This window comes from Ooceraea biroi, chromosome 9 (genome assembly GCF_003672135.1).
Source record: "Ooceraea biroi isolate clonal line C1 chromosome 9, Obir_v5.4, whole genome shotgun sequence".
NCBI classification, from domain to species: Eukaryota; Metazoa; Arthropoda; class Insecta; order Hymenoptera; family Formicidae; genus Ooceraea; species Ooceraea biroi.
The window spans coordinates 3,783,078-3,807,527 of record NC_039514.1 but is presented as its reverse complement, the minus strand read 5'-3'; the positions used below and the strand labels follow the sequence as shown (position 1 = coordinate 3,807,527).

Here is a 24,450-nt window from a genome sequence, read left to right as displayed (position 1 = left end):
AAGTGAAAATAAAAATTCCGCCCGGCAATGAGGCAATAAGTTGAACCATTTGAACACATCTGAATCGTTTTCAGACTGTCTAGGTTCTAATCAAGTCTCTAGTTTGTCTGAGAACGTTCTGATCGTTTCTTCTAGACTATACGCATTCTTCCGTCCGCTTGTCTTTCATGAACATTTGTCTTGTTTGAATATCTGAATCGCTCTCTAGACCAGTCTAAATTCTTTGATCAAGTCTCTAGATTGTTCGAGAAGCTTCTGATCGCTTTTAGACCATCATGATTCTTCACCACTTGCCCGTTAGCATGGACAGTGTGAGGACGGCCTGCGACGCACTATCTACGTGGAAACAGTGTCCTGCGGCGCGTCGCGAGATCATCCCCACCACATGCTATCATGTTTCTGCATCGCTGATCCCTTCTCCGCTGACGAAGCCCATGTCGTTCAGCATTGGGACAGGGATATTTCGTTCTTTCGTTCTCGTAAGCTGAATATTCATAGTTCAATCTAATAATTTTACAATATTGTGTATTATTCGACGCCGCTTCTATTAATCCTTCTCGGTCAGCGATAGTAACTCGCAGGAATGCAATTGCATACTTACGCACCATAGCAATTTTCTCGGCAGCTTACCATATATAAATATGCGTGCATAATTATGCGTATTTCTTAATTAGGAATAATTCATTGATATTATTACTCACCTGGTCGAACAATTCGAATAGGGACGCACTAGGCTGATGTATAGTACAAATTATTGTTTTACCCTCTTGTGCGAGCCGCTTTAGGAGATTTACAATTTTCGTGCAAGATGAGCTATCCAGACCTCTGCAAGGCAAAAAATGCAAATATAAAATGACAAGCATGAGAATGTTGTTTATAGGTGATTCCCTTTGTTACGTTGATATATGCTGTGATATTAGTTGGTCAATAGTGACACTTATTAATCTATATCCATACAAAAAAGAAACGGAACAAATCAGATATTTTCCTGCAGTATTGATTTTAAAAAGTAATATATCTTTTTTGGATATATAAATACGCGAATATTTAATTTATTAATACATCTTTTCTGAACGTTACGCAGAATAAAGTAGATATTCGTCGACATGTTATAAAGAAGAAATTAAGATACCATGTTCATATAAAGATGTTTAATCATCTTAAAGTTGAATGCGTAAGTTATTATTACAAATGATTAAGATATTAATTATTTTAAAATATTAGAATATTTGATTTGATTCTTGTCTTGACTGTTTCAAGAAAGCTTCAAAGTTCAAAAGATAGAAAGATCAGGTATCAGTAACTGATACAATCAATGTTTTACTGTACATAACATTAATTATTGTTTCAACGTAATATCATCGCGGACACTGGCATCGCCTGATGGACGGACAGAATTATTATTGTGATAGCTGCAAGCCAACAATTCGTTTGGACATACTGCAGATACTTTTACTCCCCTACCCCCCTACCCCCGACTACGCGCCAACATATCGTTAGACTTTATAACGTATCTCTTTTACGGAAATAATTAAATGAAAATACTCCATGGTTAATGAAGAATTTGTAATTAATTGTATTTCGTTGTGAAAAAATACCACCCCACGCCAGGGTTCGAACCTGGACCTCCCTCATTCCGTGCGGGCGTCTTAACCAACTCGACCACTTGGGGCATGTGATGATATCTTCTCACAACGAACGATATAAACACCTTGTACGCGCGGTGTGTGTCAATAACAAATATAGATATTCGCCAGGTAATTTTAATTCAACGTAATATCATTGTAATATCATTAATTATTGTTATGTACTTACGTTGTGGGCTCATCAAGAAACATCATCGTGGGATTATTAACCAATTCTAATGCGATGGACAGTCGCCTTTTTTGACCGCCACTTAATTGGCCGGCTCTCGTATGCAAGTGCTCGTACAAACCAAGTGCCGTGAGAATTTCTTTAATCTGAAACAGAATAATTAATTCTAATTATATTAAGAGCTGATATATTTTAACTTAAGTAATAATCGTTACAAACTGAAATTTTGAAAACTGTCTTTTACTTTATGAATCTCTCTCGGCGCCATGATAATTGAAAACTAATCTATTTGTTTTCATTTTTCAACGGCGTTAATCATTAACGGGCGGGATAGGAACGGTAGTGGGAAAACGGTGATGGGTGTCGCGGCGATCTTCCATTCTCTACGCGAGATGTAAAACCGAGAGAGAAAGCATTATGCGACGTACTTCATTAATGCTGTCCCTGGGACAGCATTCGCGTGAATTGAAAGCATGTTTATAAAAGCTGTTTTAAAACTATGTATGTTTGCCAATCATACATAGTTTCGATTAATATATTACATTTCATTTACGAAAATGCGTTAAAGATGTCAGTTAAGTTGCCAAAGATTTGATAAGATTCTCTGTTTCGTTTGTTAAAATATTATTCTCATAGTTATAAGTGCTATAAGTTGAAATAGGATGTATTTATAAGTATTATAAGTAATTACAAATAGTTTTTATTTAAATTGTCAAACAAAGTAGATTTAGGAGATTTACAAAGGGGCAATAAGCATCTTTCTAACTTGTCCAATATTATTTATTATGTCAAAGGCTCGTATTCTCATCTTATTTTTAATGATAAATGTAACATTACATGCACTTATAGTGTAACTTAATGTATAGTATACATTACATACTATAGAGATTCTGAATTAATAAATTTTGTCCATAAAGATTTGGTTTTTTTATTAAGGGGGAAACCTGCTTTAGAACGCTGAAAATAAGATATATTTTACGAATTTGTTTTGGAGAAACTGTACTGCGGATTATTATGAAACTTTTAGGCATTTATTATTACATATTTGAGAGTATGAAAAAATTTTTATTGTTTAAATATATCGCCTGTAGAGGTCGCCCTGGAGAAATCTTCGTACAGTCTCGCCGCCTGTATTGCAAATTGGCGGCCGTTCTCCTACCTCCAAATTTCATCTAAATTGAAAAATTGAAATATTTTCTCATTATTTATGAATTCCCATCGTTGATGAACCAAAGAGAAAAATCTCTCGGCGAAAAATCAACACTGCTGACCGATTTTTATTTTATCTAATGTTTGCATCATCTTCAAAACTGCATAATAACCTTCATTAAAAACACCGACAGCTATAAAAGCAGCGATTTTAATGTCAATTTTTTTTGCCGGAGTTGAGATACTTGAGGAGCGAGACGCCAAATGGTAGAGTTATAACTCTCATTAGGCTATCAATATACAAACATTGACTCATACTCATAAATTCAGGTAAATAGCTGCATATAAGTTATACGAAGAAACGGGTCTACAGGCGAGACTCGTTCGACGCTCCGAGTATTCGATGCGCAGGTATACGCTCGACGCCCAGCTGCTCCGGGGCCTTTACCCGGGGCCTGAAAATACTACGAATTTCGATCTAAAACATTAGAATTATATTTTTCACATGTATTACTATCGATTAAAAGTAAAATCGATTTTTCGACCTGATAAAGCAGATTCCTCCCTTAAAATAAGAATACGGGTCAAAGTTTCGAAAAGAGAGATGACTTATATATTCAAACATTTATTATAATTAAGATAACCAAAAATTCAAGTCAGCCAGAAAATTCAATGAATGAACGAGAATTCCTTAATCAACTCACTGGCAGTTTATTCTCAAATGTGACACAACGTTTCGACCGAAATCCGGTCCTTTTCAAGTGATATGTCTTTTTCTACAAATATAAAGTAAAATATACAATATATAAAAATATAAAAAAAATAAAAAAAGAACAATATAAAACGCAAGAGTACAATATAAATAAATATCTACCAACGTACTGGTTGAAAAAGACACAAACAAATTAGTACAAGATAAAGTGACCGAACACAGTGAGAACACGCTCGCAAATGACACGCTCGAAAATAGTCAGCAAAGTCAAGGTGGAAAGGAGATGTTTGTCAAAATCTGATCGTATGTACCGGGTAGGTTCTCCGTGTCTTTTATTTATTTTATTTATTATAATAAAACATTTCTTACAAGATTTATTGTAATGAAATGTAAAAACATTTATTACATTTTATTCAGACCTACAAAGATATGTACCTGTATAACTAAAAACATATATATAGTTTTATATAGGTGAATGAAAGATTTCTTATTTTTTCAATAAAATAGTTAATAAAATAGTTTCAGTAGTTTCAATACAATGTGACAGTGTAAGTTTATTTCCCCAACGTCGACGTGATCCGGCTCGTCGGAAGTTTATAAAACAATAGGAATATTTTAAATATTTTCATTTTATATTTTTTTATTGATGTTATTGAAATTATTGCAAATTATCATTAATTTCTGAAACTGTTGTATGAATTTTGAAACTATTATATTACATTATCGAATTGTTGCGCTATAAAATTTTGGATTGCTATATTTCGGACAAACGGGAGGTTCTCTCAATTCTGGTCACTGAATTGTGGCCGAAGGAGACGCGGTGTGCGACCGATGTGGACGGGAGCGAGAGGAGAACAGCGAGGTGTGTTCCCATCCGGTCCATAGGACGGACGAGGATAGACGGTGATCAGGGGCGTATGCTCAATTGTATAGAATGTCGATTGATATCGATTCATCGATACGCAAAGAACGCATGCGTAAATGACCGACGGCATCGTACCCGGTCTATGCTCGAAGGAGCGGGATCACTGTGTGGCACTCTTTGGATGGCGGTGCTATAGTAAAGTCCTAGCAGAATCCTAGAGTCAGCTCCCGGGGAGTCGGATCGCCGCTTTATAAGATTTTCTCTGAACCGTGGACGGCTTACAACTGAGATTGCAAAGTTTAATAACACAAGGCTGACAGAGTAAGAGACCTCCCGTCGTCATTGTGAGTAGAAATAACTTGCACTATTCTGCCTAAAGCTAAATTTTCTGTGAGACCTCTATTATTCCGAATTATATAGTATTTGAAGTTCCGTATAACGTTTTTTTATTTCTCAATTATATCCTGTCAATCGGTGTTTTAACAGTCAGTATCGTATAGAAAGGGTCCTCCCAAATATCCACCCCTGAGACCTTATCCAATTTTACTAATTTTATAAAATTAGTTGGCGCCCAGTTATAATGTTCTACTATGTCTCAATAAATTAGCAACCTGATAGCCGCGGACCTGGCCACGTCAGGTGAAGCCGATAAGAAGCTCCCAGTAATTTTTACTTAACGGGAGAAAAGGCTGTCGCAACAATAATAACATATTACATACGTGTCTACCTATTTTTTACCATATTTGCATCCCTTGTACAGTACATATCTCATATACATATGGAGTAGAGAAAGAAAAAGATCGAGAAGGAGAGAGATGGAAAATTTGAGGAGTATGGGAGTTAACAACTAGAGAAGACTATGAATAGAGAGAATGAAAGAGAATCACGGAGGCTCACCAAGCACTGTATATAGTACTGTGATGATGATTTAAATAATAATTTATTATCTACTATATAATTTAGTAATAATATGATCATGATTTAAATAATAATTTGTTATCTACTATATACTATAATTTACTACTATATAATTTAGTTAAAATAACTTCGGTTCCAATCGGTAATAAATTATTAATTGTTAATTAATTTCTTATTCTAAACGTACAGTCGCTTCTTTTTTATTTTGTAAGGTATCCGCCGGCAGCTTTAAATCGGCGGCGATCTTCATATATTCGAGTACAGTGAGTAAAGGTTCCAACCGATCCTCCTGTGTAATGTAGGCAGTGTACCTGAAGACAAAAAATAAACGAGGCGTCAAAAATGTAGGCGTTCATTTATAAAACAAACAGTATAAAAATACATTTAGTAATATATAAATACTTTTCTTACATCTTTTTATATATATACAAGTATATATATAAGTTTTCTTAGATATACTATCTACGAAACAATCTCGGATTTGATAAGTCAATTAGTGATTGAAAACTTACTTCCGGAAAGAGTTGAGATCCCGGACATGACCGTTGACAAATATAGTACCATCCACTCCGGTTACGCGGAAGCCAGAGAGTACATCGAATAACGTGGACTTCCCTGCACCAGATGGACCCATCAGAGCGATCAACTGTTTGCTGGGAAACCTTCCATTAATTCCGTGTAAAATCTCTTTTTTTCCTAGAATTAACAATGCGATGTTACATAATTAGTTTCATTCATATGTATAATTAAATAGTATTTCTATAATTTTTGTGTAACATCCTGTGTGAAGAAGCTAATATCATAAATCGCACTAATTCGCGACGAATATTCGTAATCCATGTAGAAAAAAAAGAAGAATGAAAAGAAGAAAGCAATAGCGTGATCATGATGATCATGATTTACCTTTCCTGAAGCCGAGGTTCACAGTATATGTGATGTGCTCGAAGATTATGTTGATCGATTGTTTGCCGTTGTCGCGTGTGATGCTGGTCGCATCCTGGTCGACATCCTCCGGCGAAGATCGGTCCAAGTCAATCCAATTACACATTGCTGGTGCATCGACCTCTTGTCGATTGATCGTTTCATTACTTCCGTACTTCTTAACTTCAAGCTTTAATACTTCCATTGTTTGTCCTCCCCGTGCACACCTAAGTGATGATTATATACAAATTGCGTCGATGTGGCAGAAGGCTGCAACAGAAAATTCACCACTGTCATAAATACATGTGTTATATGCTATCTTAGGATTATACGTTTAAGTACGTTAAACGTGGTCATCTAACGATAAGATAACATTGAATACAACAATAATAAGACCAATTGAAAAATAAGTTACACGTAAAATTATTTATATTAATCATGTTTATCCATTCCTACTTATAATTAATAATGCATTATTTAATAATAATAATAATACATTATTATCATAAATATTAGCGAGACCATCCCCACCACATGCTACCGAACATGCTACCGTGGCGCGACCTGGCATGAAAAGACAGAAGCGGACGGAAGAATCGCGAATAGTCTAGAGAAGCGATCAGAAGGTTCTCGAACAATCTGGAGACTTGATTAGGAGAACTTAGACTAGTCTATAAACGATTCAGATGTTCAAATGGTTCAACTTGTACCTCGTGCCGGGCGGAATTTTTTATTTTTTCACTTATCACTGTATTCGTTACTTTAAACCACTTATTTACACATTCCGTGGAGTATTTTCACTGCGCGCGCTTACCCGAATTTGTTACGAGCCTAGTAAGCTGCCGAGAAAAGAATTACTATGGTGCGTAAGTATACAATTGCATTCCTGCGAGTTACTATCGCTGACCGAAGAGAAGGATTAATGAAAATAACGTCGAATGTCTACAATATTGTAAAATTATTAGATTCGAACTATGAATATTCAACTTACGAGAACGAAAAGAACGAAGTATCCTGTCCCAATGCTGAACGACTTGTGGAGCTTCGTCAGCGGAGAAGGGATCAGCGATGCCAGAAACATGATAGCATGTGGTGGGGATGATCTCGCGACGCGCACGGACGCGACACGTAGATTGGTGCGTCGCGAGGCCATCCTCACACCATCCATGCTAACGAACCGTGGTGAAGAATCGCGAATAGTCTAAAGAAGCGATCAGAAGCTTCTCGAACAATCTAGAGACTTGATCAAAAGAATTTAGACTGGTCTAGAGAGCGATTCAGATGTTCAAACAGAACCAAATGTTCATGAAAAGACAGAAGCGGACGGAAGAATCGCGTATAGTCTAGAGAAGCGATCAGAACGTTCTCGAACAAACTAGAGACTTGATTAGGAGAACCTAGACTAGTCTAGAAAACGATTCAGATGTTCAAATGGTTCAACTTGTACCTCGTGCCGGGCGGAATTTTTTTATTTTTTCACTTATCACTGTATTCGTTACTTTAAACCACTTATTTACACATTCCGTGGAGTATTTTCACTGCGCGCGCTTACCCGAATTTGTTACGAGCCTAGTAAGCTGCGAGAAAAGAATTACTATGGTGCGTAAGTATACAATTGCATTCCTGCGAGTTACTATCGCTGACCGAAGAGAAGGATTAATGAAAATAACGTCGAATGTCTACAATATTGTAAAATTATTAGATTCGAACTATGAATATTCAACTTACGAGAACGAAAAGAACGAAGTATCCTGTCCCAATGCTGAACGACTTGTGGAGCTTCGTCAGCGGAGAAGGGATCAGCGATGCCAGAAACATGATAGCATGTGGTGGGGATGATCTCGCGACGCACACGGACGCGACACGTAGATTGGTGCGTCGCGAGGCCATCCTCACACCATCCATGCTAACGAACCGTGGTGAAGAATCGCGAATAGTCTAAAGAAGCGATCAGAAGCTTTCTCGAACAATCTAGAGACTTGATCAAAAGAATTTAGACTGGTCTAGAGAGCGATTCAGATGTTCAAACAGAACCAAATGTTCATGAAAAGACAGAAGCGGACGGAAGAATCGCGTATAGTCTAGAGAAGCGATCAGAACGTTCTCGAACAAACTAAGACTTGATTAGGAGAACCTAGACTAGTCTAGAAAACGATTCAGATGTTCAAATGGTTCAACTTGTACCTCGTGCCGGGCGGAATTTTTTATTTTTTCACTTATCACTGTATTCGTTACTTTAAACCACTTATTTACACATTCCGTGGAGTATTTTCACTGCGCGCGCTTACCCGAATTTGTTACGAGCCTAGTAAGCTGCCGAGAAAAGAATTACTATGGTGCGTAAGTATACAATTGCATTCCTGCGAGTTACTATCGCTGACCGAAGAGAAGGATTAATGAAAATAACGTCGAATGTCTACAATATTGTAAAATTATTAGATTCGAACTATGAATATTCAACTTACGAGAACGAAAAGAACGAAGTATCCTGTCCCAATGCTGAACGACTTGTGGAGCTTCGTCAGCGGAGAAGGGATCAGCGATGCCAGAAACATGATAGCATGTGGTGGGATGATCTCGCGACGCACACGGACGCGACACGTAGATTGGTGCGTCGCGAGGCCATCCTCACACCATCCATGCTAACGAACCGTGGTGAAGAATCGCGAATAGTCTAAAGAAGCGATCAGAAGCTTCTCGAACAATCTAGAGACTTGATCAAAAGAATTTAGACTGGTCTAGAGAGCGATTCAGATGTTCAAACAGAACCAAATGTTCATGAAAAGACAGAAGCGGACGGAAGAATCGCGTATAGTCTAGAGAAGCGATCAGAACGTTCTCGAACAAACTAGAGACTTGATTAGGAGAACCTAGACTAGTCTAGAAAACGATTCAGATGTTCAAATGGTTCAACTTGTACCTCGTGCCGGGCGGAATTTTTTTATTTTTTCACTTATCACTGTATTCGTTACTTTAAACCACTTATTTACACATTCCGTGGAGTATTTTCACTGCGCGCGCTTACCCGAATTTGTTACGAGCCTAGTAAGCTGCCGAGAAAAGAATTACTATGGTGCGTAAGTATACAATTGCATTCCTGCGAGTTACTATCGCTGACCGAAGAGAAGGATTAATGAAAATAACGTCGAATGTCTACAATATTGTAAAATTATTAGATTCGAACTATGAATATTCAACTTACGAGAACGAAAAGAACGAAGTATCCCTGTCCCAATGCTGAACGACTTGTGGAGCTTCGTCAGCGGAGAAGGGATCAGCGATGCCAGAAACATGATAGCATGTGTGGGGATGATCTCGCGACGCGCACGGACGCGACACGTAGATTGGTGCGTCGCGAGGCCATCCTCACACCATCCATGCTAACGAACCGTGGTGAAGAATCGCGAATAGTCTAAAGAAGCGATCAGAAGCTTCTCGAACAATCTAGAGACTTGATCAAAAGAATTTAGACTGGTCTAGAGAGCGATTCAGATGTTCAAACAGAACCAAATGTTCATGAAAAGACAGAAGCGGACGGAAGAATCGCTATAGTCTAGAGAAGCGATCAGAACGTTCTCGAACAAACTAGAGACTTGATTAGGAGAACCTAGACTAGTCTAGAAACGATTCAGATGTTCAAATGGTTCAACTTGTACCTCGTGCCGGGCGGAATTTTTTTATTTTTTCACTTATCACTGTATTCGTTACTTTAAACCACTTATTTACACATTCCGTGGAGTATTTTCACTGCGCGCGCTTACCCGAATTTGTTACGAGCCTAGTAAGCTGCCGAGAAAAGAATTACTATGGTGCGTAAGTATACAATTGCATTCCTGCGAGTTACTATCGCTGACCGAAGAGAAGGATTAATGAAAATAACGTCGAATGTCTACAATATTGTAAAATTATTAGATTCGAACTATGAATATTCAACTTACGAGAACGAAAAGAACGAAGTATCCTGTCCCAATGCTGAACGACTTGTGGAGCTTCGTCAGCGGAGAAGGATCAGCGATGCCAGAAACATGATAGCATGTGGTGGGGATGATCTCGCGACGCACACGGACGCGACACGTAGATTGGTGCGTCGCGAGGCCATCCTCACACCATCCATGCTAACGAACCGTGGTGAAGAATCGCGAATAGTCTAAAGAAGCGATCAGAAGCTTCTCGAACAATCTAGAGACTTGATCAAAAGAATTTAGACTGGTCTAGAGAGCGATTCAGATGTTCAAACAGAACCAAATGTTCATGAAAGACAGAAGCGGACGGAAGAATCGCGTATAGTCTAGAGAAGCGATCAGAACGTTCTCGAACAAACTAGAGACTTGATTAGGAGAACCTAGACTAGTCTAGAAAACGATTCAGATGTTCAAATGGTTCAACTTGTACCTCGTGCCGGGCGGAATTTTTTTATTTTTTCACTTATCACTGTATTCGTTACTTTAAACCACTTATTTACACATTCCGTGGAGTATTTTCACTGCGGCGCGCTTACCCGAATTTGTTACGAGCCTAGTAAGCTGCGAGAAAAGAATTACTATGGTGCGTAAGTATACAATTGCATTCCTGCGAGTTACTATCGCTGACCGAAGAGAAGGATTAATGAAAATAACGTCGAATGTCTACAATATTGTAAAATTATTAGATTCGAACTATGAATATTCAACTTACGAGAACGAAAAGAACGAAGTATCCTGTCCCAATGCTGAACGACTTGTGGAGCTTCGTCAGCGGAGAAGGGATCAGCGATGCCAGAAACATGATAGCATGTGGTGGGGATGGTCTCGCGACGCACACGGACGCGACACGTAGATTGGTGCGTCGCGAGGCCATCCTCACACCATCCATGCTAACGAACCGTGGTGAAGAATCGCGAATAGTCTAAAGAAGCGATCAGAAGCTTCTCGAACAATCTAGAGACTTGATCAAAAGAATTTAGACTGTCTAGAGAGCGATTCAGATGTTCAAACAGAACCAAATGTTCATGAAAAGACAGAAGCGGACGGAAGAATCGCGTATAGTCTAGAGAAGCGATCAGAACGTTCTCGAACAATCTAGAGACTTGATTAGGAGAACCTAGACTAGTCTAGAAAGCTATTCAGATGTTCGAACGGTTCAACTTGTACATCGTGCCGGGCGGGATGTTTTTCTTTTTTCTCTTATCACTGTATTCGTTACTTTACACCGCTTATTTACACATTCTCTGGAGTATTTGCACTGCGCGCGCTTACACGAATTTGTTACAGGCCTAGTAAGCTGCCTAGAAAAGAATTGCTATGGTGCGTAAATATACAATTGCATTCCTGCGAGTTACTATCGCTGCCCGGAGAGAAGGATTAATGAAAATACCGTCAGTAGGGAAGGATAGCAGATTCTAACGCTGGGATCTGAGTGGCTGAGTCAGGTGGAAGGGGGGATCGCGGACTATTCGCGAGAGGGGGTTTTCGCGGACCTAACCCGCGGGAGGGAGACCGTGACATGTTTGCTGACCTAACCCGCGGAGGGGTGGACCGTGACATGTTTGCTGACCTAACCCGCGGAGGGGCAAGGGGGGGAGAGCCACGTGCGCGATGTAATAGACACCTCATTGTACACAACATGTTTCGCGGGTGACGTGATGTCGCGGACCTAACTCGCGGGAGGGGAGGGAGGGTCGCAGTGCATGATGCACGTGCATACTTGTCATACGCGATATGATTTGCTATCCGCTGATTCGCTCCAGGTGTTAATACCACTGACGCACGTTTTATCTCGCTTTCTATGTTCCTCTTATTGTTACTTACTCCTACTACTGTTACTCACGGGAGGGGAGGGAGGGTCGCAGCGACATTTTCGCGAACTATTCGCGAACCCAACCGGAGCCACGTGCGCGATATAATAGAAACCCCCATTGTACACAACATATGTCAGGGTGGCGTGATGGAATGTGCATGATAGCATTCGTTACTAAGGAACCAATATCCAGCATCTCGGCACTTCCGCTGACCTGAGCCCGCGAGCGCCGTCCGGCTGCTATGAAATCGGATGAGTGGATGTTAAAGCACATCGCGTCCACGTGCGTGACGTAACCGATGCATCCTTCGATGACACGTTTCGCGGTGGAGGGGGTGAAACAAAATGCATATATAAAGTGAAAAGCGAATGTTAAAAATATTAGTTGTTCAGTGGACTAAGCACGATTAGATCTGAAGAGAAGAAGCTAGAAGGAACAATGTGGAGCAAGAACACATGGAGCAGAAGCGCGAACAGCAGCGTGGAAGCGAAGCTAGTAAGTATATTTAGCAATTGATATATGAAGCATGGATTTCTAATAGTTCTACATTATTTCTCCGCAGTGCTAATTCCACAGCGGGCGTCACTTCCGAAGCGCGTGATACTGCAGCATCGCAACCACAACGCCGATGACGATGCGTTCGTATCCTAGGAAGAAGATACGCATTGGCAACGACGGAACACAAGTATTTAGAAGTTGGCATAAACGTGAGACATGGTCCGAGTTACATGGAGATTGCTGTGGGAGACAAACGAGGGAATGAATTGATCCTCGGAATGGAAACCTGGAAAGGCCTCATGGAACATCAACATTTAATCCAGGAGTATTTTTCCAAAACTAATAAACGACCCGTAGATCCCATATATATCGGGCCATTAACTGTAGACTTTATTAAGTATAACAATACGAAGTGTGTTCGGTTCGAAGTAACAAACGTGCGATCAATAATGATGGAAGCTACACTAACAACTATGTTTAATCTCGATAAATGTATCGATTACATGTACAATTGGTTAGTAAGCTGCATCGACCATGTAGATTACAAGTACGAACAGTTCTGTAAGATCGCACGTAGCATTGATAATCCTAACGACATAACCGTTACCATACAAAACAGCGAATACTTCGATGACAAGGAACTTATCGATTGTGAGTTATTAGCATTAGCGTTCTGAAAAAAGAACATTATTGTGTAATGTAAAACATAATATTGTGGAATAAAGTATGGAATAAAATAATATTTACTCCTAATCGTTGTAGTGCACTCCCAGTTTATTCGCATAGGTTAGATAAGTATCATAGAAGGTATCAAATGGCGCGAACACGTTCTGTGTAGCCTCATGAAACATTGCATCATGACATTGAGACACGTGCAACTAAGTTGCACATCTTGGGTAGCCTCACAAGATATTTTAGATGAGATAATGCAATTCTTCAACACGTTGCGTTAGAGCGAGATAAAGATATAGGGTGGTAGAGATCATATAATTAGGAAACGATATGCAACGCATAGCAGTATACGTGTCGGGAGTTCTGGATGATGCATCGGTCACGAAAGTCGAAAATGAAGACACTCACTCAAATAGAACAGGCCATTGTGGCATAATCATCGCGTGTGTCAACTTTGGGTGAATATTTCGCATGGACGCAACAGTGCGATGACTTCATCGAGAAATTGGAAGAACGCAATCGCGCCAAGCAGCCGCGACTCTTTATCGGATACAAACAATCCTTAGTGGCTCGAATCGCGCGGCTCGAGGGACTGAAGAAGCGATTAGAAAAACGCTTTATCCATATTGGTGGCGAGTATACAGGGTGGAATAACAGTGTTGAAGGACTCTCGTGGCGAGTGATAGAGACCGCGTTCGAAAGCCGCATTTTAACCGGTGCTGTGATAAATTCCGGCTATATTGAACCGCGGCGATTCTTGGAAGACGCTAGCATCATAGTGCTCGATCATGTGCAAACATTAATGAATGAACACGAAAGTGTGAAAGTAAATACCATGTTCAATGGCGAGTTTGTGGCGGGTGAGAAGATCGCCAATAAGAGTATCAATACGCGAAACCGAGCACTCTTTCGTACGTCCAATCTGAAAGAGTGATTCGCTCAATATGTTTTCGAGTCCATCTTGGCGTCTCTCGAAGAGTTCCAGGAGCGCGACAGTGGATGGGCGTTGTCGCGTATACTGGACCTGACGGTTACATCAACAAGTATAACCCTATGCACGCTGGATGTCATGCCAAAGTACCGAAAGAGATTATGTTGAAGAGAGCAGTAATAAACATACAGAGTAACGATAACGCATGTTTTGCGTGGTCGGTGATCGCTGCTCTCTATCCGGCTGAAAGCAACGCGGAAAGGACAAACGGATATCCCGATTGTAAGTCAATATTAAGACTTGATGGCATTGAATTCCCTATGTCGTTGAAGCAAATAAACAAATTTGAGCTTCTGAACAATATATCGATAAATGTATATACCCCACTGGAGAAGAAGAACGAGGAAAAACTCACGGTCGTACCGATACGGCTCACTGATCAGAAGATGGATACGCATGTCAATCTGTTGTACATGCAGGATCCGCTGGACAACGTGGGGCATTTTGCGTACATAAAAAACTTATCCCGGCTGGTGAGCGCCCAACTGAGCAACAACAAACGAAAAAAATACATTTGCGATCGGTAAGTACAATATTATATTATAATGAATACACTCTCTGGGCCAGATTAAAGTAATTAACAGATCCTTACATTCATGCAGATGTCTGCACTACTTCTCCTCCAACAAGAGATTGGAGGCTCACTCTGTCGATTGCACAAAACTAAACGATTGTGCCATCGTTTTACCTAACGAGGACAAGGGCACAAGTGGCTGCGTTTCGACAACCACAGCAGGAAGGAGCGGATGCCGTTCGTCGTATACGCCGACTTGGAGTATGCATTGGAGAAGAGAGAAACGGAAAAATCCGGCACATACCCATATCACCATCACAAGGCATATAGTGCTGCGTACTACGTGCGGTGTTCATACGACAACTCATTATCCGCGTATCGATATCGTCGCGGCACCGACTGCATTTCGTGGTTTGTCGAAGAACTGAAAGCTCTAGCGTTTCGCGTAAAAGCAATTCTAACCGCTAATGTGCCCATGGAAAATCGGTAATTATTCAGTTTAGCGGCCTCACCTCAAAACTCGATGAAATTAGGCTCATTCGACGCGTTTTTGCATAAAACGAAAGGATCTGGCAGAAAAAAGTGTCGCTCTGCCACGCGAAGCGAGATATTAATCGTTAAAGTTGTCCACTTATTAGGTTAGGAAACCTGTCATACCGACGAAATGTAGTGACACGAGCATGCATGTGCGCATGCCTTTTAGTTACTTGTCGCTAGTAGAAGGCTCGTAATTTGAATTTTAGGTGTAAAACAAATGAAATGCAAAAATGTTATTGTTATTCCTGAGGTTGCAATTCGCACGCACGATGTTGAGCCTCATCGAATTTGAGCATCTTACGTATAATACAGAAGGACTAGTAGATGTTTTAATACAGCACGGTGTCTTAGCATCTACAATTAAATGTAATAAATGTGGTAACGATAGTAATATCGATAAAATAACATTATGGTACCGATGTAGAAACATGTACTCAATAAAGAACAAACATAAGAAACGTGTCTCCGTGCAGTGTGACTTTAAAGAAGTGCTATGAAAAATACGTGGTTCAACAGAAGTCATCTTGACGTGGCAACAATTTGTAAAATTGTTGCACGCTTTTTAATGTTGCGACATCCGCGTCAAGATGACACACAGGACGAAACTGGCGTCGTGTCGGCTACGATTGTTGATTGGTTTAATTTTTGCCGAGAGGTAATTATATTTTCATATATTTTAAGAATCACATTGTATATTGTTAAATAAGTACGTTTATTCGCGCTTCAGGAATCATAAGTGTATCTCACAAACGAATGTGTGCAAATACGTGTGATATGAATGAGTGAGAGAGAGAGCTTGAGTGAGAGAACTGAAGAGTCAAATAATATTATGTATCCCGGCTGTAGGCTCAACGGATTTGACGATAGCAATCTATAATTCCCAAATGATCTAGATCGATAGACTGATCATGCGCCGATCATGTTTGCGATATCCTTTCCGCCCAAAGTGAGCTCACTCGTGCTAGAGCCGTTGTATAGCACACACGTATAGTCTTGTCTGAATAAAAGTTACTTTGTCAATCGCAACCTGCTGTTTATTCAATTAAAATCTCAACATATATGTACATAAGAAAGATTAAGTAGTGTATAAAATATAAAATTTTAATATTATTTGTATTTATAGGTCTGTGTGTTCTGAGCTGAAAATCAAAATGAAAAACTTGGGGGCCCAGGACGCACAGTAGAAATCGATGAAGCAAAGATTGGCAAACGGAAGTACAATCGTGGTCGACTTGTGAAAAGGAATTGGATTTTTGGAGGATACGAGCGAGAATCAAAAAAGATTTTTATCGTGCCAGTGGAGGATCGGACAGAAAATACACTCCTGGAGTGTATAAAGGAATGGATACTACCAGGAACAACAATTATTTCAGACTGTTGGAAGTCCTATAATTGTTTAAACAATGAGGGATTCCAACATTTAACAGTCAACCATTCCTACAACTTTGTCGATCCAGAAACTGGTGAGACATGTTTAAAATTGTTAATATATATTACGAATAACGATGTAGGTTGGTAAAAGTAATTAACAAAAAACGATTAATATGTATCATACGTTCTAATATATTTTTTAAATTTACAGGTGCGCATACTCAGCACATAGAGCGTATTTGGAGAGAAGTTCGGGGAAATATTCCAAGATATGGAACCAGATCCGACCACGTCATTGGATATTTGTCCGAATTTCTGTTCAAACGCGTCTATAGTCGGCTGGAACGCATCGAAATCTTTTTTGATTTAATCGCAAAAATGTATCCTCCATTAGTCACTTCCGAGGATCAGCCAGGAACGTCCGAAGAACCACGTAGCACTGCATGAAGAAGTTTCGTTTTCACACACACATAGACACACACATACACACACACACACACACACACCACATATACACACATACATAGACACATACATTGGTACTATAATGTTATTTTGTCGATATTAATATCGTTATCATATTTATTACATTTCATTGTAGACGCTAGGACATCGTGCTGTATTAAAACATCTACTAGTCTTTTTGTGCAATTATGTATATTTATATAGTATATTTATATATTTTAGTAAATTGTATTTATGCAACTAATAATGTATTTATATGTATTGATATTAATTTCAAATCTCCCGTTATTTACTTTATAGTAAATTTAAAATTATTATTTTTAGTAGTTTAGTTATATTTACATATGACATAGGTTTGGTTAGGTTAGTTTAGGTTTAAAATAATATAAAACAATAAGTTTTTGTGTTATAAACCTAAACTAACCTAACCAAACCTATAATTGTAATAGTAAATTTAATATTATTATATTTTTAGCAGTTTCGTTATATTCACATACACTATAGGTTTGGTTAGGTTAGTTTAAGTTTAAAATAATATAAAAAATAAGTTTTTCTGTTATAAACCTAAACTAACCTAACCAAACCTATGCACAGTGGGCCAGCAAACCTAAGAACCTGGCCAAAATACTAAAAGTGCTTCAATTGTAATGTAATTTGGTATCTAAGGGTTTCTAGGATCGCTGAATTCGAATTTGAATTCAAAATTTAGAAATTTAAAATGACGGGTCCAAAATGGCGGACAGAAGCACTAAAAATACTTATTATAGTATCCAAAATAATGGTAAAAAACATTTATTAATTTTTAGGTAATTTAGTGTCATTTCTAATCATCTTGACCTTGAGATATGTTATCAAGAACAGCACTCTAAATAATCTTCAAAACATTTTAATCGACGCTCGTTTTATTAATAACTTTTTAATAAAGATGATTATTACCAAGATGCTTTCTTTACCATGAATCCCCTTGCATCTCACGAACCGGGGTGCTTTGAAGTTCATAAAATATTTAAAAATTATTATTTAATTTTTCATTTAAAGAGAATCTTTGGTGGTAGGCTCTTCATATTTGTCTGAAAGTTTTGTATTTTGCTCTTCGTCATCCGATAATACCGTGTCATCTAAAAATTCAAAAGTTTCAGAAAGGCCCGGCAAATTCATGGTATCACTTTGTTCATTATTGCTGCTTGTCATCGTTGCTTCAACATCAGAAATGTACAATAAATCTCTTATATCCTGTGAAAATGATAGCTCTTTGATTTTCTTAACTTGTGAATTAAGCTTTAGAGTAGCTATTATTGGATCCGATGTATCCATTGCTCTATAAAATACATCGTGTAGATTTAATTGACGAGAGTGTTGTCTACTATGAAACCGCCTATAATTTTTATAATGCTTATTACGTGCTTCAGATCCTTCTTCACCCAACATTCCAACAGGTAATACACTTGTACTTATAATCTGTGCTCCGTGCATAAGAATTTTATGCAAAGTCGAAGACATGGGAAACCAAGAATACTGATCGATATAAATTTGAACAGTTGCCATACACAATTTGTCAAATCTAACTGGATCTATTGGAAGATGAGACGATAAAGCGACTAAAATCGTTTTGAAGTTACAAAGTAATTGACAATTCAGATCAAGATATTGAGCAAGGAGAGTTTGATTTTCGAAAGCTCGACGTGCCGTATTTCCGTCATTAGTAGTACCATAGCCTTCGACTTTTGGTTTATCCACAATTAAACCCATCTTCTCCCATAAGATTTGTTGAATTAACTTTTTCCGTTTCACAAAAATGGCTTTCTGTTCATTACTTCTCACTTGCCAGACTTTCATATCTATTCTAATGAAATGTGTAGAACACATTCGAAAATTCTTATCCAGGCATGAAGAGGACTGATACCATACTGAAGCGAATTGGGATTAGGCAAAAAGGTACCTGTTTTCTTATTAGAAATATTATTGAATTGTTTAGGAGTCGCATGGCAAATTGGGCAAGTCTGCATCGATGTAGTATTTGTGATAATATTTAACACCTTTTCATCTATTAATGTTAAAAATAGAGAAAAATGTATACAAGTACAATAAACATCATCTAGTTTAATTTCTACGACTTTTAAATTCCTTATTTGCTCCTCAATCTCACTTTTCTGTTTTAAAACAACATCCCGCGATTCCCGCACAAAGTTTAATGAAATAGACCTGCAAAAGCTTGCAGATTGAGAAATACGGTTATTTCACAAAATTGCATTAGTGTTGTCAATCGTAGTGGAATCATAGAAGTAACAAATAGGTTTTCATCTTCATTCGGATTTCCATCTGTACATGCATATGATTGTTTATAAGCAGAGTAACCAGAACTACCATCAAATCCCCATGAACATATTAAAACAGCGTCTGTAACAAGAACATTAGTATTTTGCATATTCTGAATAATTACATTGGACTGCAATTTAACTAATCTTCGTGCTGTATGTTCTAATAAAGATTGGAGGGATACATGTGCTTTCTTCTCGCTGATAACAATGTCTTCTTTCGATGGTCTACATTGCGATTTAGCTTCTCTCACGACATTATACGTTGGCCAAATGTCGGCTCCAGATAATTTGGACTCTAATCGCATATCCATATAAACTCTTTTAGACATAGAATTCTTCAGTATGAATTGCAAAGCTTCTATCGGAGTCTTCGGTTTAAGTACAATTTAAGGGGTGTCTATTAATTTCTTTATTTTTGTTGGACTTGCTGCAACTTCATCGAGAATCGCATTAAGCTCTTGATCACCTGAATAGTTTGCAGCATAACGACATGGGTTCAGGATTCTCTGGGCATTATTTTTTAACGCGGTACTTATCTTACAGGCATCTCGACGTTTCGAACGATCAGACATATTGCTAAAATCAATTGTTGGACGACCAGGACCTGCAGTTGAACTTAATATTTCCAATTTCTCATTATTGTCATCGACGATTAATTTACGATAATCAAATACAAATTCTGAATCTAACCATTGTGCATTTTTCATTTCAAATCTGCTTTTTATTCTTCTCGCAGCCTGAAATTTAGAATTACGTCTCGTTCTAAGTGAAGATATAAGTGATTTTAACTCTTCTTTCCCTTGAGGATGAACATTGTCATCGCGCAAATCCATTTTTGATAAAATGTATGTAACTCCAGAGTCTACACTTCCATCTTTTAAAATTACATTCAAGATTTCTCTTTTTGTAAACTTTAGTGTCATTATAAAACTTTGCGTTGCTTTTAAATTGAATAAGAAGAAATGTGTGAAAAGTACAATTAAATTTTAGCTAAATAAAACCATGAAAAGAGTGAATGAAGGAAATAAATGACTAATACTATTAATATATGCGATTGAAAATAACAAGGTTATTTTGTACAGTATTGCGAGCTGAAACAATCTCTGAAAGCGCCAGTGTCTTTACAGCTCCACGAAAGAGTGTAAAATGGACATGTTAACATCTGAACACTAAACAGAGAAACTCATTATGCGCGCGTAGGTAATGCCGCGCCGCGCTCGCGTCCATGACGATTCGCGCGACGTGACGGTTACGTGCGCTGTCATGTTTATACATTGTTTTCTTAGTAACATCAAAAGGAACAAAAATGAGCATATGTACGTTATACTGTATAACATATGTTGGGGTGTACAGATAACTTGACTCTTAGTGTATCACAAGTACTAGAACGATTTATTAAGAGATATATAAAATACACGTCGTACTCTTATAACGAACCGAACGAGAAGAAGGAAGCGCGCGATCCATGTATTACTACGCGTGCCTAGTAACCTATTACAGAGCCATCTATCAAAACTATTGTATCACTAACTCAATATCCAACACTCCCACTAGTTAGGAACACAATTAACCAGTTAAACAAATTAACTCATATTTAAAGCTGAACGCATTATACGAAATTTCTCACAAAAAAGTCCTTTAGTCATAATATCAGTCAATTGCTGATCGGTAGGTACAAATTCTACAACAATGTCTTTCTTTAGTACATGATCCCGAACTAAATGAAACCGTACATCTATATGCTTAGTTCGACGATACAATTCTGTACCACTAGACAATTTAACTGTACCTTGGTTATCTATACGAAATAATGTTTCTCTCTGTTTGAAACCAATACTATCAAGTAATGTTCGTAGCCATAAAACCTCCTTGGTTGTGTCCGCTGCTACGACGTACTTAGCTTCAGTCGTAGATTGAGCGACGATACTCTGACGACGACTCATCCACAAAACTGGCACTCCAGCCAGCTGTAATATTGCTCCAGAGATAGACTTCCGATTCTCCACATTATTGGCGTAATCAGCATCACTGTATGCAATAAGTTGGTTGTTTCCCGTTGAAGTATAAATAATCCCAAAATCACTGGTTGCCTTTAGATACCGAAATATCTTCTTAACTGCTTTCCAGTGCTCCATAGAAGGATTAGCCAGATGCTGACTCACTCTTGAAACCGCATACATGATATCTGGTCGAGTAACCACTGCTGCAAACATTAAGGATCCCACTGCCTAACGATATGGTACCTTTAACATGACAGGATCCTTGTCTGTATTTGACATTATATGAACATTCGGGTCAGCTGGAACATTTACTGATTTTGCATCACTCATTCCAAAACGCTCCAAGATTCGCTTGATATATTGCGTCTGATGAATCTTGATGTTTCCTGTATCAGCATCTCGTTGAATTTCTATGCCTACAAAATAGTCACCTATCCTAATAGTGACTTCGAATTCGTCCTTTAGAGCTTTCAAGATTACGTCGATCACCTCTCGTTTCTCAGCTAACACTAGTCCGTCATTAACGTATATTCCTAGCAGTACCATCGAGCCATCTATTCGTCCTCGATATACACATCTGTCAGCAGGACTAGCCTTAAATTTGTAACGAGTCAAGAACTTATTAAAACATTTATTCCACTGGCGAGGTGCTTGCTTTAGACCATAGAGTGATCGTTGAAGCTTGACAGTCTTATTCTTAGCTTGAATTCCTTCTAGCAGTTCAATAAAAATTTCTTCATCTAGCTCTCCATTAAGAAACGCAGTCTTAACGTCAAATTGACCAATTTCGAGTTTTTCCGTAGCAGCCTCTGCTAATAAGGTTCGAACACTCTCATATCGAACTACAGGAGAAAATGTTTCAGAGTAGTCGATACCTTCTCGTTGACTAAATCCGCGTGCCACCAGTCTTGCCTTATACTGATCCACTTCACCATGGGCATTTCGTTTAATTTTAAACACCCATTTGGCAGAGATAGGTTTCTGGTCCTTTGGTAATTCAGCTGCAATCCAAGTATTATTCTTTTTCAACGCTTGAACTTCTTCTTCAATCGCTTGTTTCCACTTGCTTGCATCCTTGCTATTCATAGCCTCTTCGTATGTCGTTGGCTCATCAAGTTCAATGAAGTTAGCTTCAAACCGAATCGGTGGTTTAATCTGTGAACGATCTCGTAGTGCTCTTGTAGTACTTGGTGGAGTCTCATACTCAGAATAGCTTTCCTCTTCATCTTCATCTTCAGATTCAGATTCAGTGGGCTAATCTTGTTCTTGATTTGTCTGATCAATCATAAGTTGCATCGGTGAATCATCTTCAACAACTTCACATGCAGTATCTTCAGGAAAGACCACATTAGCCGATATGACAATCTTCATCGTTGATTGATCCACAAGTCGATAGTTGTTCGAGTCATTTTCATAGCCAACCAACAGTAATTTACGACCTTTTGGTTGCCACTTACTTCGTTTGACTCCTGGAACGTATGCATAAGCAATAGATCCAAACGTTCGAACATGCTTCATTGTAGCCTTTTTTCCAGTCCATTGTTCAAATGGTGTTGAACCTGGTGTCTGCTTCGTTGGCGATCGATTCAAAATATAGACTGCACAATTTACAGCTTCTGCCCAATAATGCTCGTCAAAACCTTTAGCAGCCAACATTGACCGTGCACTCTCTGTTATGGTTCGATTATCTCGTTCAACTTGACCATTTTGTTCTGGTGTGTAGGGTGCCGTTCACTCAACCACAATTCCTTTTCGTTCCAAATATCTGTTAAATTTGGCATTGTTGTACTCAAGTCCATTGTCACTGTGTAAAACTTTTATCTCACGCTCCCACTTGCGCTCAACTAATGCCTCGAATTTCTGGAACATCTCAAAGGCTTCATTCTTGTGCTTCATAAAATATACGAACCGAAAACCTGTCGCTTCGTCTTTAAATTAAATAAAATACTTCTTTCCGCTAAAAGACGATGATTTCCAAGATCCACATACGTCGGTGTAAATCATCTCTCCAGGTTTAACTTGCGGTTTGTCGTTAACTGTCTTAAAAGAACGCCTGTGAGTCTTACCAAGACCACATCCTTCACAAAGTAGTTGAATATTGTTTGGAACTTCTACACCATCGAGTAATTTCTACTTGGCCATCTCACGTACAGCTTTGACACTGATATGACCGAGTCGTTCATGCCATGTTTGAACATCAGCAACCAAGTACGCTTCTCCTTGAACTGAAACCTGTTTCCGCATCTTCATCCGGAATGTATTGTTGTGAGCTCGTTTCGCCATGGCAACAACTTTATTACCTTTCTTAATCAGCATTGTTCCATTCTGAATACTGACTGTTGTACCATATTTTTCTGCTGATCCGAGACTAAACAAATTCTTTCTCCAACCAGGAATATACACAACAATATCCTTCAATGTTACAGGCTTCCATTCATCTGAAATCAGACAATCTAACATTATCTCACCTGTTCCTTTTATCTCAACTGTTGATCCATCGGCAAGTTGAAAAATCTGATTGACCGACTTGAATGTCGTATACAAATCACAACGTCCCGTAATATGCGCTGATGCACCTGTATCAGCTACCCATTCATCGACATCCTTGACGTTGCTGTTCTCGACTGACAAAACTTCATTCGTGTTCTTCTTTACCTTACTATCTTCGTCAGCAGATTTTATCTTCTTAGGCTTACGACAATCACGTGCATAGTGACCTACACCGTTGCAGTTGTAACAACGTCCGTCGTTACTCTTCAATTGCTTCTTACTCTTATACTTATTTTTCTTCTTTGAATCTCCATCACGCACGTGTAATACTTCCTGTGTCATTTTGCTCAATTCTTCATCCTCAACATCCTGAGCAGCTTCCTCGTGCTCGAGCATTGCACATAAATCAGTCATCTTCTATTCAGCTATAGCCTTATT

The 24,450-nt window shown here is 38.6% G+C and overlaps 2 non-coding genes across 2 annotated transcripts; both read right to left on the bottom strand.

The window, feature by feature from the left end:
• Positions 1-391: 391 nt before the first annotated feature.
• Positions 392-6,585, bottom strand: LOC105283088. The gene is made up of 6 exons (XR_003406986.1): positions 6,363-6,585; positions 5,972-6,155; positions 5,647-5,770; positions 1,816-1,961; positions 702-825; positions 392-484 (listed from the first exon to the last, which is right to left on the bottom strand). It is a non-coding gene; the product is annotated as an ATP-binding cassette sub-family G member 1 (transcript).
• Trnas-gga lies at positions 1,600-1,672 on the bottom strand. Its single transcript has one exon. It is a non-coding gene; the product is annotated as a tRNA-Ser (tRNA).
• Positions 6,586-24,450: the final 17,865 nt, after the last annotated feature.